This window comes from Empidonax traillii, unplaced genomic scaffold (genome assembly GCF_003031625.1).
Source record: "Empidonax traillii isolate 1590-97213 ecotype Southwest subspecies unplaced genomic scaffold, ASM303162v1 scaffold1574:size89603, whole genome shotgun sequence".
Classification (NCBI taxonomy): Eukaryota; Metazoa; Chordata; class Aves; order Passeriformes; family Tyrannidae; genus Empidonax; species Empidonax traillii.
The window spans coordinates 52,242-57,718 of NW_020956767.1; positions in this window are offsets into that span (position 1 = coordinate 52,242).

Consider the following 5,477-nt stretch of genomic DNA (forward strand, 5'->3'; position numbering starts at 1 on the left):
AAGCTGAAAGGGAGGAGGGCCCAACACAAGGGGGCTGGCAAGGCCAAGGTTCAGGGAATTCACAAGTGGTGCGAAACTTTCCAAGAACAACACAAAGCTGCAAGTTAAAAGACAAGGATTAGATGGTTCGTCTCGTCACCTGCTCACAGCGGGTGAGAAAAACAACCCAAGGCACAAAACGGGGTCTGCAGGACAGTTAAAAAGGGTCTTTTAGAGCTCAAAATTCCGTGAAATAAAAACATTTCCTTTCACTGCATAAAATCTTAATATAGAGAACAGGAAATTAAGTCAAGGAGCTTTACCCAAAGAGCTCAGCCTCACAGGTCACACAGCTAGACAGGACACTTGGAACAGCACCGCTCCAAACCTGGAGTTTCACTTCTCCAGGACAACAGAGTTTGGGTTTGTTACAGCTCATTTTATAAGCAGTGAGGCAGAGGGCGAAGCCCCTCTCCAAAGGCTGACAAGGAATGGACTGAAAGTGAAACCATTACACGGAGAACTCAAACCAGTTACAACTCGGTGTCAGGTCGCTGTGGAGCCGAGCTGAGGTCAGAGCAGCTTCCAGGAGGACACTTCCATGACACTCTCATGGGTAACAACTAAACCCTGCAAGAATTCACGGGGTGTGACAATACTTGGGTTCTGTGGATAGAAAATTTCCATTTCCCAGATGTTCAAAGCAAGAGCTTTTAAATTGAAAGGACTTGAAACAGAGAGGTGCAAAATCGTACTGAAACAGAAAAATAAACACATCTAGACACATAAAAAAGCACCGTGGCCGTGGGAACTGGGTCTTATTATAGGTCAAACCACTGAGAGACCAGTCATGTATGGCAGGAGAAGAAGGTACAGATAGAAGGAGAGTAAATTTAAACACCACAGAGTTCCGGAAATAGAATCACAGAGTGGTTTGGAAGGGACCTTACAGACCATCTGATTCCAGCCCCTGCCATGGGCAAGGACACCTCCCACCAGACCAGGCTGTTCCAAGCCTTGTCCAACCCGGCTTTGGACACTTCCAGGGATGTGAAGACAGACAAGAACAGTAAAACAACAGAATTGTGGCAAAGTTCTGGTGCAGCTCCTCGCTGGCTGAGCAGGGGACACTGGGAAGTCCTTGGTTTAGGGCGAGCACAACAACAGCCAAAAATCAGTGTGTCCTCAGCAGCATCCTCACCCCCAGCCCAAAACATGGCACTGCAGGAGCAGTTACTGGGATTCAGAAGTTACCTCTGTCCCAGCCCAAACCAGGACAACCCCAAACGGCACAACCAGCACAGCCACAGGCACCCCCAGAACTGCACAACTGCTGCTCCCACTCCTGCTGTGACACACGAGGAGTCCTCCTGGCAGAGTTCCAGCTCCCTGCTGCTCCGGGTTTTTCCTGCAGCGCTGAGGTTCCTGTTGTTCCTGCAGCTCCTGGGCTCCTGCAGTGCTGGGGTTCCTGCTCTTCCTGCAGCTCCTGGGTTCCTGCAGCACTGGGGTTCTTGGTTCTTGTCTCACCTCCCAGGGTTTGTTTCCCCAGCCCAGGGAGGTGACTCCACAGCAGCTGCTGGTGGGCAGAGCTGCCTATCCCTTGGTGCCACCTGAAGGACTGAAGTGCTGCAGCCTGAGGACCACGAGGAATAAACCCTGCAGGGAGTGACGCCCACACAGGTGCTGCAGGGGATTTTCTAGCTCATTCCTATCTGTGTGTAAGTTCTATCAGGAATTACTTCATTTGGACTAAGTACAAACTGCTCAGGGTGAGGAGGAACATCAATCCTATTGCACACAAGGAGCCATAATAACCAGATTCCCAGACAGCAATCCCAAACTCTGGCCTCTCATCCAGAGCTCCTTGCCCAATATCCCTCCTCCCTCCACAAGTTCAGTGGGATTTCAACAGGAGCTGCATGTGAGGCCAAGTTTGCCCGAGACAGTTTCCAAACAGACATGAACAAACACCCTGAGCCATCTCCTGCCTTTCAGTTTGGGGTTTCTCTGGAACTCTCAGCACTGGATGGCAAAAAATCCCTCTCAGCGCATTCCTGGGGGAAGCATCTGGAGAGGGAACACTCTGAAAGCCACCCATTGACAGAACAACCATGAACAGTTGAGAAGAGCAAGTTTTAAACACAACCAACCCTAATTGCACAGGTCAGGAACCTCCCAGAGGAGAGAACGAGCCAGAATTCCAGCGGGATGAAGTTTTACCAATAAGGTGGTGCAGGTCACTGGGTCACCTGTGTGCTGGGAGCAGGGATGATCCCACACCAGGATCTGGAAGCACTGCCACAGCTCATCACTCCTCACCTGGCCAGGGAGGCTGAGCCAGGATGGACGGGGCTTGGAGCAACCGGGGCTATGGAAGGTGTGCCTGGCCAGGGCAGGGGTGGGACTGGGTGGGATTTAAGGGCCTTTCCCCCCCAAACCAGTGAGGGATTTTAGGAGGTGCTGCACAGCAGCAGCGTGCAAGGCAGCCACTGTCAGCTGGGGTCTGCAGTGACCTTTCCAAAGGAAAGGCTGGAAGTGACAGCAGGAAGTGCTGCCTAAGGAAATGCCAAGACCAAGGAAACAATGGTCAGGGATGTCAGGGGAGAGTCTCCCCTCCCTCCTCAGAGCAGCTTTGTTTGGAGAGTGTCTGGGAACTGCTGGGACAGGGACACCCCCGGCATTCCAGAGCAGTGCCCGAGCTGGGGCTGCAGTGACAACGGAGCCATGGAATGGTCTGGGGGGGAGAGACCTCACAGCCCACCCAGGGACACCTTCCACTAGACCAGGTTGCTCCGAGCCCCGTCCAGCCTGGCCCTGGAGGAACCCTTAGGGGAAAATCAGGGAGGTGATGTGGAGGGAGGGAGGGAGAAGAGCAGTCCCAGTTCCTCCCAGTCCCACCCGGGCTGGAGCAGAGGGGCTGCTCACACCCAGCCCAGCAGCTCTTCAACCCCCTGCCCCTGTCACCAGCTCCCCCAGGGCCTCGTGGAGTCCAAGCTCTGAGTGCTGCAGGTCACAAGAAGCAATTCCAAGTCCTTGGAGCTGCATCCACGATCACTGGGAGCACCAAACACCTGCCAGTCCCAGCACAACACGGACACCCACCCAAACATCCCCCCGGGGCACTGCCAGGCTGGCTCTGGCACCCCAGGAGAGGGTGGAGTCCCCAGGAGGGTTTATCTGCAGAGAAAGTCTGGCGAGCCACTGGTCGGAGAATTTCCTGATTTGTCCCTATAAATAGCAGGGAATTTTCTGGCTCTGTGCTAATTGCAGAGCAGATAAATAAAGATGGCTGTGCACCGCCAGGCTGGGGGAGCTGCTGTGCCTGTGCCGTGAGCTGTTCCAGGACTGACCATATCCCCAGGGATGGGGTCACATCCACCTCCCCTCGCCACAGCCCAAGACCCAGATCTCTTCTGCAGGTTCCTCGGTGTTCCTCTGACGGCCAAACCAGCCTCTGGAGCCACCTGGATTCTCCTCTTCCCTGCTGTTCCCAGCACAGCGATGGTGTCCGGTGGGGGATGAGGGGCTCCACCTGCCCCAGCCCTGGCAGAGCCCGTGGGCCCTCACAAGGGACTCCTGGTTGGATCATTCCTCATACAGCTCCTGGTTGGACCATTCCTCATCCAGCTCCTGCCACAGCGGCCTGGACACGCCTCCACCAGGGTCAGGAAGCAGTAAGGCATTCCCAGCCATCCTCCTGCACCTGGGAATTCCTCCTCAGCACCTGGAGCTTCCTCAGGTGCCACACAAGACGCTGCACCTGCCAGCACAGAGCCCTGGAGGGACAAACACCTTCAGCAGGATGTGCCTCAGCCTGGTTTGTCCAGTGTCCATCCACGTTATCCCTTGATCCAGGGATGCTCCAGCTCCTCTGAGGGTGCTGAGCCCAGCCCAGGCCCAGCCTGGTTTTGGCAGAGCCCAGGCAGCCCCTCCTATGGGTGGTCTGTCATTCCAGCTGGATCCCCTGCCTGCTCAGGAAAAGATTCCCAGGGTAACAGAGGTGAACACTGCTCCCAAATCCTCCCACACCTGGGCCACCCAGGAGCTGCCTCCGGGCACATTCCTGCTGCCATCTCCAGATCCGGCAGGATCCGAGCTGGGATCCCAATTCCAAGAGCCAAGACCAAGCCCAGGCTCCCGGTTCACTCCATTGGGAATGTTCTGGACACACCAGGACACAGAGGGGCAGCACGGCAGGATCTGTCCTGGAGCAGGAGGAGAGGCAGGACGGCTGTTTGCCTCCAAGGAATGGTGCTGGAACACCTGGATGGCAGGAAGAGAGGCCACATCCCAGCCCAGGCTCCACACACTGCTGGGCTTCCCAGGGACAAGCAAACTGCAGAGGCAGCTGAACACAGACCCCAAAAAGGACCAGGGGTTGTAGGGCCCCCAAAGAGCATGGGAAGGGAAAGGAAGCACTTAGGGAAGAGAATTCCATCCCTGCCAGAGCCGCTGGAGCACCACCATCAGCCACGTGATCCGCCCAACTCCCCCCAAAACTGCCCCAGCCCAGCCTGCCCAGCGGCAGGTTTGGAACAAACACAGAGCACCACCTGCACCAGCCTTCCAGCAGGGAACTCCTGGAACAGCACACAAAAAAGGGGCACTTCAGCACCAGGAATCCACCAGACTTCTTCAAGTTTCCCTTCCCACACCAGATTTTCAAGCAGCACAAACCCTGACCTGCTCCACAAACGTATTTATACACGAGCACCAGCTGTGTGTGTACACAAAAGCCTCACAGACAGAGCAAACACCCAACACTTTCGCCTAAAACTCCCTAAGACAAGCCCGAATTCCACGCAGAATATTTAACTCGGTGGCAAAGAAACAGGAAAACGTTTTATTTACCTTCAAATGTGGAGCACAAAAGGAAAACAAAGGTCCCTGTGTTGCTCCTCAGACCCAGACGAGCTCCTGGTCTGGCAGCTGAGCTCAGCCCCAAAACCCAAGTCCAAGGAATTCGGGGAAGAAAAGGAATCCGGCAGGTTTTGTCAGCATTTGGAACCCCACCCTGGGATAAACATCCTCAGTTCCATCAGAATTTGGGGAAGAGGAGGTTGGGCTCGTGCCTTCCGCCCCCCACCCTGGAGCCAGGGGGATCCTTTGGGCACGTTGTAATTCCTATAAATCAGGGGAAAGAAATGAAACTCGGGATCCTCCTCGTCCTTGGAGAGCGGCTGGTCCCAGGGAAAATAATTACCTCATGGCAGATCCACCCTCCCAACAGCGGGTGTTTAACGTTTCAGCACGCCCCAGGGACAGGAGCAAAACCCAAAATAATGACATTTAAACAGCAACGCGGGGCTGGGGACCAGGAGGGACGGCTGGGCTTCGGGGGGCTTGGGGGTTTCATTAAAAAAAAACACAAATAAATTTTAATCAGGTAAGAAATATTCCTATAAAAAGACAATAAACTTCCCCCCCAACAACAACCCATATTACATTCGTGCCTTAAATTAATAATAACAGCAAAAATAGCGAAGGAGCACGTGTCT